Here is a 15,695-nt window from a genome sequence, read left to right as displayed (position 1 = left end):
TCAATCTACCCACTGAAATTCTCTTCTCCTTTGAAAAAAATGTTCAAAAGCAGTTCCTTTTTCCTCAAGCTAAAGAAGTGGTAGGAAATTCTACCACTTCAACAGTATTAAAATTTTACAACCTTTCAAGCAGCTATCATTTCTTTTCCTGTCATAAGTCATATATTCCCCCATTTTGGAATAATAGCATACTTAACACTGCAATTGCTTTATGTTGATTGATTGATTTATCAAAATTCATTAGATTTATATCCCATATTTCATTTAGAGTTCTCAGAGGCATATATACCACTTTTTCACTTCACAATAGCAATCCTATGATCAAAATTGTATAAAGTGAAATTCTTGGGCATAATATCATATTAAAGCATATGAAAGCAGATTTGAACTTGGGCAGATAATAGGATCACCATTTTGTGGTGAAGAAAGGAAGAAAGAAGGAAGGAGGGAGGGAGGGAGGGTGGATGGATGGATGGATGGATGCATGGATGGGCTGTCTTTCAGCTAAAAGATATTATTAGCTACTCCTTCATTCCAGCATCAAAACAGATATCATACTTCCTTCTTAAATTTATCATATTTCATTAAAGAACCCATTGTGGCTGGTAGACTGTAACAGTTACAGTGTGTTACACAAATAACACAGGGTAGAATTGTAGTATGCTTTTAAAGACAGTTTCCAGATCAAAAAGAAATGCTAAGAACAATAGCAATGATGAAAAAGACTATGTGTATGAAAAGCTAGCAACACTTTCCCTAATGGGCCCTATATTTATCTGTAGTCTGGTCAAAGACTATTACAAATGGAGATTTTTGTTAAACCTATGCAACGTTGCTATCTTCATTAGATTTACCCCAAAATATCAGATTTTTAGCAAATTTCTCATTTTTGGGTTTGCCTGCAGTTGAAATTCAGAGTCAGAATAGGAAAAACACCATCAGTGACACATTGTGTTTTACAATGGAAAATAAAAGGGATTTTTTTGTGGATTAATTCTGAAAAATAGAAACACTCAGAAAAATCTTGAATGGGTAAGTTACTGTGTTTTCTACATGATATGTATCAAATTGTCCAAAGATAATTCAATCAGTCAGTGAAGTATAACCATTCAGTAGTCCTTCATGGATATAGAACTTGCTTATCCAATCATGCAATTTCTATCTCTCTTTATAAAGAAAGGTGATCAGTTTGAAAGCAAATATGCAATCTTTAAAATTAAACCTCTTGGACCATTGTGTAGGATATTTTAGCACTTATGGGCTAAATGAAAGGATCAGGGGGAAAGGGAATGAGGGACAACAAAAGCATACATTGTCTCTGTTTCTTGTTAGTGTAAAAAAATGTCACCAGATGGCACTGAGACAGAACTGGTTATTTCACTGTAGTAGATTACTAAATAAGCTGTTGAAATGAATATGTATTGTCAGCTGTGGAGTTCCTCTTATTAATTGCTAAGCACATCACCAATAAATTCTGTTCTGTTTTACTTTTTTGTGAGAAATGCAGCTTATATTGCAGTTGTACTCATATAGAAGCTTTAGGCTTTTAGTTCAGGGTGATTATGAACTTGGATATAATAAATGTATAAATAAATCTTGGTTTCATTAGGGGTGAAAACAAACCATGTTATGTGAATCTAGAAACTGAACTGATCTATCCATAAAAGCAACCAGAAAGCAAATAATAATTATCCTTTTTATTATCACCAGAGAATAAATCTAATGAAAAGACCTGCTTGCAGAAAATTCAAATAGATGAACTGTAGTCTGTTGCAGGATACAAGTCAACAAACAAAATCCAGATTGGTGCCACCAGACATGTAGAACATTTTCCTCCAAATCCATGTCTTGGATTATCATTGTTCAATGTGAACTGTTTCCAGATATGTGGATTTATAGCTTCCAAAATCTCTAACCAGCAGGCCTACTTGAGCTTTAAATTCCATTTGTATGGGAAATATTCAACTTGTGAAAGACTGTTGTTGATTTATATTGTGTTTTCTTCTGTTATAATTAATAACTATTTTAAAAAGTTCTTTATTTTCACTTAACTCATTCACAGAGCTGTAGTTGAAGCTGATATTTGGACCAAGGTAATAAATAACCCATGTCTCCTTTGCTAGGCTGATATATGGTTCCAGCAGGCTGATCTCTGGCGTATGTTTTTTTTTCCCAAATGTAGTAAGTCATTCCTTTGAATCATTTGAGTTATTGATATTATAGTTTAAGCAATAAAAGTAGTCAGTGACTGGATTTGCATATCATGCAAAGTCATAGTTTGTAGAATAAGTGACAGTATTTTCTACCAGAATACGTGCTTTTATTGGCTATAGTTAATGGCAATGGACTTCATTTTTTAAGGGCAGAGTAAAGGATACAAAGAAGCTAAAGTAATTTATACACAGATAGGAATTTTCTTTGCTGAGATTGACATATATCTTGATTTACTTTAAAGTTTTGTTGAAGAGTTAATAAATTGGAAATACTTGGAATATCAGCACTGCTAATAAGCTCTGTCCCTAGTTGGACATCAGGAAAAAGAAATTCTAATAGTAAAAGTTCTTCAACAATGAAATAGTCTGCTAAATCAAATTTCCTTATTACCTTCTTTTATCAGCCTTTACAGTAAAAAAGAAAAATCATAATGACATATCTAATGAAAAGTTTTGCACTGTTCTATAAATGTCTATGGAGATTCTCAGTCATCCAGGTCATGGTTATCCCAAAGGTGCTTTTTCAAGAGGCAACTGGACTTTCTAGTTTTTCATTGAAAAATCAAAACGTTTTCAAAGAAAAACCAGGAAGTCCAGTTGCTTCTTGAAAAAGCACCTTTGGGACACTGTTCTATAACCGTGAAGAAATCTGGCTATCTGTTGTGTGAGTGTCGAGTTACCATGCCTTAAATATAATAAACGCAAAATGTATTTGTGTGACCATTATATTTGCACATTATTGGGGAGATCAGATTATGTCTTGGGTATAATGGAGAGGACACCATATGAGGACATGAGCAAGAGTTTCTATCTCCCTGGATCCACAAATGCAAAGTTTCTGTAAGTAAGGCATGAAATCTTGCTGTCTTTAGAAATGATGCCAAGGAATCCAAAAAAGGTTGTGGAAAAGGCCCACCTACAATATATTTGCCTATATTTGCTTTAGATTATACAGCTACTCCTCCATAGAGGCCTTGCAGTTATCTAACATTTGACATTAGAGTTCAGCAGCACTGAATGTTAGGGATGCATTGGTTCTAGATTCCTAGAAAAGGCATAGGCTAGGCTGGTTATCTCAAAATTCCTTCCACACCCTGTATTCTACGTTTCTGTCATTGTTTTTCACTTCTTATCTTATTGATCGAACCCCAAATAGGAAGAGGTGTCAAATCTTCTCTTTCATACTAAGCAAGCTGCTGCACTCATGAAATAAGTTGTATGTATGTGGAATATATTAACGCCCATTGTTTTTCTCACTGGTTTATAGCTATACCAATTTGCTAGAAGATGAGACTTTCTTTTCCATTGCTAACATCATGTGATTGGCAAGCATTTAAAAGTATATGAAAAAATAAGTGAAGAAGTGAAGAAGATAGGTAGATAGGTCAACAGTGGGATAAAATAAAGAAGGACGTAGATAAATGGGAGGTGAAGCTGAAGGAATATGTAGACGAAAGGAAATATACCCATGTCACTTTCTAATGACATCAGACACACAAAAGCATGATGTAACTGAAGTAATAGATACTCCATTTTAATTATGAAATTTTATTAGATGGGTATGACAATGCCTTGTTTCTGTATTAAATTGTCCCTATATTAATCCCTCTGAAATAAAGGCTGGATTCAAATGTTATGCCAAACAATATTGCTGCTTATTCAATTTGGATTTGGTTGTTGTGTAAATCACACCAATTGTGGATTAGTTAACAAAAATGGTTATGAAAACCGTAAATTGATTCAATCTGAGAATCTAATTAATGTATCCTCCAATTTTCATGCAACATATTTATATATTGCTTTTTTTTAGTAGGTATTCATCCGAATTCTATTCCTGGAGCTACGAAAATATTTATTTGATACTTTGACTGATTTCCTGGAACAGACAAAATTATTTTTCTTTGCAAATATATCTCTCCCCAGTATATGTAGTTTCAACCTTACCCTTTTTTTCAGTTAACTATTAGCTAAGAACATACATTCTATTGTTGAGCAAACATTTTTGCTTGTTATACTTAGCTTTTCAAGAGAAAATAAGGTTATGTATCCCAGTCTCAAGCCTCAGTCCTATACAGATTTGCATTATATATTTTAGATATAAAATGGATAATCAGAAAAAGGGGGTCATTTTTGTTCCTGTCCATTAATTTGGATATCATCGCAACTTGATTTATCATGATCAAAGCACTATAGTTTCCCATAATTAACTAATTAAATACATATACTTTATAAGAAAGATTTTGGTTTGGTGTCTGTATCAGTCCTTTGGTATTTCCTAATATTAATACATATTTTCTTTTCCAATCTGGATCTTTTCCAGATTTGTTGGAAAGATAAAATGTAATTATTCCCAACATAAGCGGCTATTGTGAGTGCTGCACTCCCCATTGTCATAAATGTCCATTGTTGTGCATATGTGTGTGTGTGTGTGTGTGTGTGTGTATACATAACAACATATACGGTACATACAGAGGGGGGGAGAGAGAGTACTTAGAATAATATACCACTTTGTATACTTTGCAGTCCACTCTAAGCAGTTTACAGAGTCAGCATATTACCCCTACCACCCCCAAGAATCTGGATCTTCATTTTACTTAAGTCATGTTTAACAGGTCAGAGTAGCTATGTTTGTAACTCTCCATCAAAATTAGCAAACACTATAGCTATGACATGGTTCACATGAAATTATAAGACATAACGTGGCTTTGGTTTTAATTTTATGCTATGGTTTATGGTTTAGAATGTTAGGCAAAAGCAACTACTGAATCAGACACTCAAGCCTTTGGGTATGGCATGGTTTACTTTTGATTGACAGATCTCTCAACTTTCTACTGAAAGTTGATCCTTAACTAAATGTGCTTGCAAAGCACTTTGATGCCATTGATCTATGGTCTTTCAATGCCTTCTACAAGTAAATCATTACACATTGAACCTTTGTCAGTAGATGACAACATAGTGCTCATGGACCTCTATATGGAAAATAATGTTTAATTTTAAATGTCCCAAAGGTTCTTTTTCAGGAGGCAACTGGACTTGGGGCTTTATTTCTTTTTCATCCAATAAGCTTCTTCAGCTCTGATAGGATATCCTGTAATGAGATAATGGGATGAGAAGCGAAATGTCCTCAAAAGAAAAAAAAGCAAGAAAGTCCAGTTACCTTCTGAAAAAGCACCTTTGAGATATTGATGACCTCGATGACTGAGAATCTCTAAAGACTTTATTTTTAATCTATCTTTCAAAAATGGTCCATTACATAAATTCTGGGGACAAGAATGTTCAAATGTAATGATTTTATATGATTTCATGATCTTGCAGGATTTTAACTATTTAAAAATGAAAATTTTGGCAATACTTCTGAAATTATTTTAATTAATGAAGATTCATTATATGTTACACACTCATTATACAATCCAACTTTACTTCTTAGCTATGATTATTGTATATACCAGTGGGATTAAAAAAAAAATACTACTATGTTCTGTGGGCATGGCTTGGTGGGCGTGGCTTGGTGGATGTGGCAGAGGAAGGATACTGTAAAATCTCAATTTTCTCCCCACTCCAGGAGAAAGTTACTGCAAAATCCCCATTTCCTCCTAATCAGCTGGGATTTGGAAAGCAGACACTTGGTGGCTGTGGGACCAGTCAGAAATGGTATGTAACGGTTCTCCGAACTACTCAAAATTTCCATTACCAGTTCTCCAGAACTAGTCAGAACCTGCTGAATACCTCCTCTGGTATATAAGCAACGCAAAGTATTGTCAGTAGTGTCAGTCATAATGTGTAATTTTTGATTTCAAAAGCCCAGTTTTGGTATTATTGCCTTGAACAGTTTCCATTAGCTAGTTTCTCAGTTTTCTCATTAAATAAAAGCCCAGTTTTGAGAAACCCAGTTTCTCAGTTTTCTCATAAAAGCCCAGTTTTGGTATTATTGCCTTGAACAGTTTCCATTAGCTAGTTTCTCAGTTTTCTCATTAAATTGAGAAATATGATTTATTTTTATATCTGCCTTAAGTGATTTGAGACATTTTCAGTCTTTCTTTGTCTTGAGAAAATTTTAACATGTTTGTTACATAAGGCAAAAGATGGATTAGAAATCACACCTTTGAAACATCTACGTTAGTGGTGGGTTCTGGGTGGTATGGCTCGGTACAGGTGTACCAGTGGTAGCTGGGAGCAGTGACCGCCGTCCCGGAACAATGTTTTAGGGGCCCACCTGCCCACCAGCATTCCTTACCTCTTTTGGAGGGAAACAGGCCAATTGTGCATGCACACACAACCTCACCAAGCAGCTGGGGCTTCGCAGGATGGTGGTGTGAGTGTGCATGCACAGCACGCATGCCCAAATGGATATCCATCCTCGTCGCAGCGTACTGGTTGCAACGGGATCCGGAACCCACCACTGATCTACATGGTATTCACTGAGTTAATCACCAGTAGTGTACAAACATTAAACATATGACTGTTAAAAGGAACAAAAAATAAGAGAAAGATGGAGGGAGGGAAGGAAGGAAGACACAAATATAGCCACATACATACTATATATTTACTGATATTGTAGAAATGTAAAAACCCAAGACCATTGGCCAGAAACATGAACATGAATTTAGACAAACTCATGGGAGGCAGTGGGAGACAGTGGAGACTAGTGTGCTGTGGTCCATGGGGTCACAAAAATCAGACATGCCTTAGTGATTGAACATAAAACTGAACAGAAAAAACAATGATTTTGCATATTATTGTATATTATAGTAATTGGAAAAACCTAAGCTGAACACTTTATTGCTATGAGATACTTTAATATAATACTTATATTCATGAAAACTAGCTACAATTCGCAAACAGCTATTGATGGAAGTATTTCATGGCTTCTTGTTTTAACACTGTGTTTTCCCATAAGATTGCTTATTAACTAATGTCCAGAAGATAATCCAAGTCATTATATTTACAGAAGGGAGAAAGCAAAATGTAGGCTCCATTTCATGCATAATTTCTTGGAAATAATACCCATCATATTCGGTTCGTATTCTTTCAAAATAGAAAATATTTCATGGCAATATTATTCAGAAAAGAATAGAATAACAGAGTTGGAAGGAACCTTGGAGGCTTTCTAGTCCAGCTAACTTTTCAAGCAGTTGACTCTATACCATTTCAGTTTTCCAATCTCTTATTAAAAACCTCCAGAGATGGAGCACCCTCCATTTCTGAAGGCAACCTATTCTAATGGTTAATTGTTCTCATTGTCAAGATTTTTTTCCTTAGTTCTAGGTTGCTTCTCTCCTTGATTATTTTCCATCTATTGCTTCTTGTCCTGTCTTCAGGTTCTTTGGAGAATAGGTTGTCCCCCTTTTCTTTGTGCCAACCCTTTAGATATTGGAATATTTCTGTCATGACACCCCTAGTCCTTTTTTTCATTAAATTAGTTATACTATTGTATATTCAACTTCTCTGCTTAAGTAACAAGCATTACTTTAAACTTTAAAACCCCAAGCCTGGAGCTTTATCATTTGTTCAATGGCTCTGTTTTGCATTGTTGTTTTTGCAAAATTAAATCATTTTAGCCTGGACTGACTATGTGATTCAATGTTCTTAGCTGTTTTTAGAGGGGGATTAGTGCTGTATGCCAGAGTCCACTGGATATGGGCAGTTAATGAATTTAAATAAAAATGTAATGTAATGTAATGTAATGTAATGTAATGTAATGTAATGTATAGTATAGTATAGTATAGTATAGCGTGACCCGTCAAAACCGCGGTCCACTAAAGCGCGCCCGATCAAAGCACGTACGTGACATCAGCAGCAGCGCGACAAATAAAATTAAAAATAAATTAAATTAAAATTAAAATTAAATTAAAGCAAGCCGATTCACATAAAGGTAAGGGTTAGGTTTAGGTTTAGGGTTAGGGTTAGGTTAAGGGTTAGGGTTAGGTTTAGGGTTACATTAAGCGTTAGGGTTAGGGTTAGGTTAAGGGTTAGCGTTAGGTTAAGGGTTAGGTTTAGGGTTAGGTTTAGGGTTAGGTTAAGGGTTAGGCTTAGGGTTAGGTTTAGGGTTAGGTTTGGGGGGTTAGGTTTAGATTTACGCGTTAATTTTAAGTTTACCGCTCACAGCGTGCTGTTTTCGTCGCGCTGTGATGACGTCACGTACGCGCTTTCGTCGAGCGCGCTTTAGTCTACCGCGGATTTGTGGTGGAACCATAGTATAGTATAGTATAGTATAGTATAGTATAGTATAGTATAGTATAGTATAGTATAGTATAGTATAGTATAGTATAGTATAGTATAAATTAGTGCATTAACAATATATAAATCAAGAGTGGGCAACATTTTAGGCTAAGCACTTCAAGCGCTATTGCCAATGACTTAATGGCAGCACCAATGGCAGGATTGAACATTTTCTTTTTTTTTTAAAGAATTGTTTGGATTTGGTGAAATTTAGAAAAGTTTAAGTAGGAAATTAAATGTGCTGAATCTTGCAGAAAATCTTTAGTTTAAAATACCTGCAACAAAATCAACCCTAAGTTTTGTGGAAATATGGGATTTGTTATGTGGTGAAAAGCTTTGTCTTCCTTTTTTTAAAAAAAAAAAAAACAAGAAAATATGTGAGTGGAAGAACAGTTTAAACTTAATCTAAATATTTGTGCAAGATCTCTTTTAAAACTTGGCACAATGCATTATTTCTTATGATTGCTAGATTGATACTTGATTTGAGCTTCCTCAACAAATGTTCTAAAAAAATATCTGCCATTTGTATTTTATACATGGAGAGGTCATAAAAACATAATGATAGAGGGTGGAGAACAGATCCTGCACCCTCATATCACTGATAAAACATTATATTTTAAAAAATAAATGGAAAAACCTATTATTAAGCAGCCCATCAAAGGGCAGAGATGCTCTTTGATGTACATGCAATATTTTTGTCCCACTCCAATATAATAAAGTTCTATGAACTTTTCAGGCTTGACCAGAGCATAGAATGTTATATTACAATGTTTAAATTTCCTGCAGAGACCTTGAGGTACAGAGTTGTCTCTCTTGCCTTAAAGAGGATCAAGTTAGCAATAGTTTTTCCCCCCAATAGTCTGCTTCCAGCATGAAGAATTCAGAGATCTTTCTCTTCCACATTGATAGCTAAACAGGCCACAAGAGGCATAGCTATTTCATTGCTTTCTTCTGTGGCTTTATGGTGTTTGCTGTGTATTATATTAGGCTGAGCTGTTGCCGTTAAGCTATTTTTCTGATAACAGATGATTGGAGACTTTTACAGTCCCCAACCCTAGAAGAACTGCACCGTTGCATATTTTGCTTTTTGTTATTTGTTGAGAATTAGGCCAAAAAAATTATGCAGTGTATACTATGTACTCTAGCCCTTCCCCATTTTGCATCTCCACATGACAATACATTGTCAGCTATCATAGGCCATGGGTGGGTTCTGGCAGGCACTACTGCTGGTTCGTTTGTGTACGCGCATTGTGTATGTATGCATGTGCAGTGCAATTAAAATTGTTCTGTGCATGTGCAGAACTGTAAACAAGATGGTGCCTGCACCTGGGGAACTACACTTTGGGGATATGGCAGGCCTGGGTTGCTGCCGGTTTCAGCAACCTAGGCCGCCAAACTACTACTGGTTCAGCCGAACCAGTCTGAACTGTTAGGAATGCACCACTGCCCTGTGTAAATAGCAATTATGAACATTTAGTCCATCATAGCTAGTGGGCACTAGTCTGGGGAAAGTCACCCTTTTTTATCTGCATATTCTTCCTATATTCTTACTATATTCAATCCTATTTTAGGAATTAGAGATTGGATACATGCCCATTTCTCAGACTAAACACAGCTTCTGGTTGAAGAATAGCAGCAAGATTATCCTTCCTTCCCAATTCACTCAAATCAACATAGGTAATACTAAACTCATTCCAGAAAAAAAAAACCTTCTCTTATCTCTAGCATAATAATACTGATACCTGCCACATAACACCTCAGTATTGTCAACAAGAAAGACAAAAAAGGCTAGATAGTGGACTTAGCAGTACCTGATACAGCAGAATAGAAAAGAAAGGACTGGAGAAGATAACAAAATAATAAAACAGCTGTGGCAAAAGAAAGCAAAGGTAGTACCAATAGTAATAGACATCTAGACTGCAATTCCAAAAAAGTGGAGCACCACTGAACACCATTGACATTGACAAATTTACCATCAGTCAATTGTAAAAGGCAGCTTTACCTGGAACAGTTTATATCTTGTGACAATACCTTTAATACCATCAAACAACAATATCTGCCTATTCCAGTTTTGGAAGGACTCGATGTGTGAATAAGACTGCTAAATCCAGTCTAAACATCTGGCTGACTGTGTGACCAACCATGATAACTTATTATCAAACATACATTAGTAATGTCTACAGGAAAAGTCAAGAAATCAACATGGTGATCTCAGTTGTCTGAGCAACTCCTTTCCTTTTCATATATATGTCAAGGAGGCACACAGCTACAAAAGTGTAAAGATTCAAGTGTATTTCTTCAACTGCCATCTTGACCTTTTGATCCCCTTGATGCCATTAATGGCTGCCTAAGCATTTGCCACACTTCCCTAATAGCAGGAATGTCATTAGATCATGAAAATATTTTCCCCCTCCTAGGTGCTTTACCCATTAGTGTAATATATTTTAAGCACAGAGATATTTTTTGTTTTGCAAATAATGCTTGTTTCTTTGTAGTTTCATTTAATTGCAACAGCTATTAGTCTTCTGAGCATAATAAATGCATTTTATCTATTGCTCCAAGTATAACAAATAATGGTTTCTGTTTCAGAAAACTGAAACATGGAAAAAAACATAGTCTCTTAGGGAAGTAGGAATAAAACAATCATACTAGTATTTTTATACAGCTAGTTTTAATTCTATGAATGACTTAAAAAGAAGATTCATTTAATCTTCAAATAGAATTCAACCCCAGACGTCAGAATGTGTTTATGATGTGTGAGTGCAACAAATCCAATAACTGTTGCCAGGTGTGAGAATGGGTGGTTGCAGATATTTTAGAAACATTTAAATAATTTAATAGAAGTAGTGAGCCTTCTGTAAAACATAATTGCTTTATTTATTTTGGAAAGACAAGTTAATGTTTACAGCTCAATTGCCTTCATATTGTACAATGAATGAAGAGGGTTAATCAATGAACTTTAGCCTAGGATTAGGATTAAGGTCTAGGTTTCAGTTCAAATGGAACTGAAAATTCTTTCAAATTCCTACTTGCTTATCGCAATATTTCTCCAGCTATATCAGTTTCCTGGCCAAAAAAAACCTATTTTTTTTCATTTACTATAATGATGAATATTAGGCTATAATGGCACCATGGGCATCTGATAATAACACAAATCTACATATCCATACTGAAGCAGAAGTCAGGTCATCCATCAGGTTTACAATAAACGTTTAAGAAATTTAACACATAATACATGGCAATATTATGAAGCCAGTGGAAAACTTTAACTATGTGACTGAGAAAGATAAATACAGAGAATAATATGAAAAAGAAAGAACACATCCAAGATATGAAATTGACAACACATTGCATTATATCTCTACTTCTAATTGTTTAAAACACTTTTTTTTCACAAATATGGCTATCTAAACATTAATGTCTAATCTTGGCTGCAAGGTACTATAAAACCATAAACCTGGTTTAAACTATGCCAGAAAACTATCATGCTAGCGATGCTAACATCTCTTTCTCTGTTCTGAAAGAGATGGAAGTTGCAATCTCAAAAGTAATGAGAAGGAGTTAATATACAGAATAGAATACAGAATAATAGAGTTGGAAGGGACCTTGGAGGTCTTCTAGTCCAACCCCCTGCTCAAGCAGGAGACTATACAATTTCAGACAAATGGCTGTCCAGTCTCTTCTTAAAAGCCTCCAGTGATGAAGCACCAACAAGCTGAAGACAAGCCGTTCCACTGCTTAATTGTTCTCACTGTTCATACTGGAGCACAGAACAATTTATTTTCAAAGAAAAAAACATTAGGATCAAATGTAAGAGGAAAATATCACCATACCACCCCTAAAAGGCTACAGTTTTGAAAAAAATATATCCATGTTACAAATTTATAAAGATGCATAGATGCTTAAATTTAACTGTGAAGTTGAATAACATCAGAGTATGATGAGACTTCTAAATATGCAAAGCTTCTATTTCTGTATGTTTAACTTGAAAAGCATCCAGTTTATACAAGGCAAGGTTCTTTTAAATATAATCTGAAATCAAACAAAGATATACTCTCAGACCTCAGTTTAGCACGTTTAACTCAGACAAATATTGCACCAAACTAGTTTTGCTTTTGAGACTGCAGGCTAGTTATCCTAACAAGCAAGATGAATCCATAAATCAAGACCACAAGAGGCTAATGTATTTAAAAAAGAAAAATGGAGCCTCTGCAAAAATGAACAATATACCTTTTTTAAAAGTACAGAAAATTAATTATTGCTCTGCTGTGAATGTTGAATTCCAGCTGAGCATAAGACAATATAGCTTATCTGCTATTTTGTTTAAATCACTGTGGCCCAAGGTCTTGTTTTGAAGCGGGTTTTTTTCCCCAAATCTGAAAAAAAGGCTTTCAGTTATAGTTAGTATTTGTAATGCTTGCTGTGAAATCCACCAATATTGTGGGTGATGTGGACAAGAGGGAGAAGAAACTTTTGAGATAAATGGAAAAACAATAAAACAAGAAAGCCAGCAAACACTTAAGATAAGACTCCATGAAGGTTAGAATGACTTTTGTTAGAAACATCATTTTATTGACTTAACTTGATAATGTGCAAAGAAAGGCTACATTTTCAGGCAGGAGAGTCACCTTTGGCTTCTCAGCAGCATGCCAAAGATTGCACTCCAGAAAAGAGGCAAGGTCAAGACAAAGAAAGGGATTGAATGATAACAAGAGTTCATGTTAATTGAATTAATTGTAATTCCACAAATTAAAAATAGTTAATAGGCTTACTTTTCAGATATTCTGTAATCAGGGACATCCACAGGGGTCAAAAAATTAAGATGGTGGCCATGAACAGGTAATCAAATCCTACCCTTTTCATATGTATTGCAATGCATATAAAAAGGGTAGTGCTTGCCGCTGCTGTCTTGACTTTTTGACTTCTCTTGTAGATAATTTCTCTACAAGTTTTAACAATTATAAATTACTAATTCTTCTTCAAAGAAAAGCCAACCTTTTGGAGGAGCTAAAGCTCAACTATACATGTGTACATGTATGTATATGTAGATATATACATGGGTGTAACTGTGTGTGTGTGCACGTGCATGTGCATGCACACACATACATTCACACACATATATATATAATATTTGGTTTATGAGAATGGATCAAGCTAAAACAACATTTTCAATCTTACTACCCTCTAGATCAGGGCTGTCAAACTCCCAGCCCATGGACCGGATGCATCATGCACTGGCCACGCCCATGCCCAGTTTAGCGAAGGGGAGGAAAGTCCTGACACATCATGTGATGCCACTGTGATGATGTGAGTTTGACACTCCTGGTCTAGATAAAGAGGGTGACAACTGTGTGACTGCAATTCAATATATTTGAAAGACATTAGGAAATCTAAATGAAAGAAGTTGGAAACAGGTATCTATTAAAGTTCCAAATGATTTTGATCATTGATTTCTTGTAACACTGAATCCTAACCTTCCATAAGGTTCTTGACATTTTTTTTTCTGGTGAAAATTAGTGCTTGAATTTCACTTTACTTATTGATAATATACCCATTTTTTTCACATGCTAATCCACACAACTTTATTAGTTTCAAATGCAGTAAGCCAGACCTTCCATATTTAATAGCCGTCCTTTTTTTATTGTGGACCCAGGGCACCAATTCTTGTTCAATTCACATTAGTGGATAGATCATTAAATGTCATATAATATGGTAGAGGAGTGAGGTCATATGCTGCATATCACTTCAAGCAGAAGCATTCAACATAACACTTTAAAGATTCAAGGAACAAGCCATCATTAATTGCCCAAATAACCTTTCCGTGTACTTGTTGAAATCAAAGAAAAGCCAACTTGAATTATAGCTATAGACAGTACAACTTTTCTAGGGCCAAGAGCTAAAATGGTCTTTGACTGGCATGCTACTGGTTGTACTTCCCAAAAAGAGAACATGGGATGGATAAGGTCAGAACAAAATCTATGTATTTAATTATTCTTTGTTTCTACAGCATTAATATATTTTTTTAATTTGTAGAAACTTTAAGGTCATAGTCAATTCAGTTGGGCGGTGGTTCTCAATCATTTATTCACCATGGACCTCTTTTAAATACCTTTTGTGGCCACAGACCATGGCCATGAATCCCCATGACTTAAGTCAAGATTTAAATCATAACATTTCTTCAATCCTTTGGGGTCCCCTCTAATGACATTGCAGCTGCCCTCCAGGAGTCCGCAGGTCACAGGTTTAGAACATTTGCCCACTGAATGTTAAATCATGGAATGATCAACTCAATTGACTATGTCCTGTACAATATGTATATATATATCTGTATGTGTGTTTTTATTTAATGTATTTTTAATCATTGGTATTTAAACAAACAATGGGAATCATGAGCATGTGATCGAAAGCATCATCTTGACTTTTTTCAGTCCTCCCATAGATAATCCTGACATATATGAATGATTAAGAAAATGGTCAGTAGTTGCAGAACCAATTTTAGAAACCCTTTTACACATATTTATTCATGGATTCTCCTTTCTTCTTTAGGTTTTCTTTTATTGACAAATTTATTTACAGAAAAATATTGTTAAATCAACAGGAATGATGGAATGCTTGCTAATGTACTGTAGGTCTCTTGTAAATATATCAAAAGATTCCAATCAACATTTTGCCAAGAGTGTTTGTGATGGACACAATAAACACTTTGGCCTGGGAAGTTGACTCATAGACTTTGGGTTGCAACCTGTCCCATTTTATAGGAATTCCATGAAAGTAGAAAAAAAGCATGTGGAAAAAAATTCAAATATGTGGACATGATTGTGTTTATTGTTAACAGAAGCTATCTTAATCATACCTGTTCTTGATTTAAATGCCTAAGTTGAGGTAATGACTTACTACGCTATGAAGCAATCTGTATAATGTGATGCTATGGATTTCATTTGTGGTTCATGACCAAATCAGAAATATGAAGCTACTGTCCTAATGCCAGATAATGCTTGAAACCTTTTTAAGCAGCATCTCTATAAATGATGCTGATCTCTTCCCTCCCTGCTATTTTTCTGCTTGCAACTTTTTTCCCCCATCCAGCAAATTTCTCCTACCAGGTCAAAAGTATTGAGGGGCAGGGGCAATAGAGGACAAGGGTCAAAATTTCCAACATGCATTGCATCTCACTTCTATTTTTAGGAAATTGGTACAACCTTAGTCTGACACAGTGACCTCTTGACATTATGTTGAATTTGACTTCAAATCCTTGGAGTTCTT

This window comes from Thamnophis elegans, chromosome Z (genome assembly GCF_009769535.1).
Source record: "Thamnophis elegans isolate rThaEle1 chromosome Z, rThaEle1.pri, whole genome shotgun sequence".
Lineage (NCBI taxonomy): Eukaryota > Metazoa > Chordata > Lepidosauria > Squamata > Colubridae > Thamnophis > Thamnophis elegans.
Note: the sequence above shows the minus strand (reverse complement) of the source record.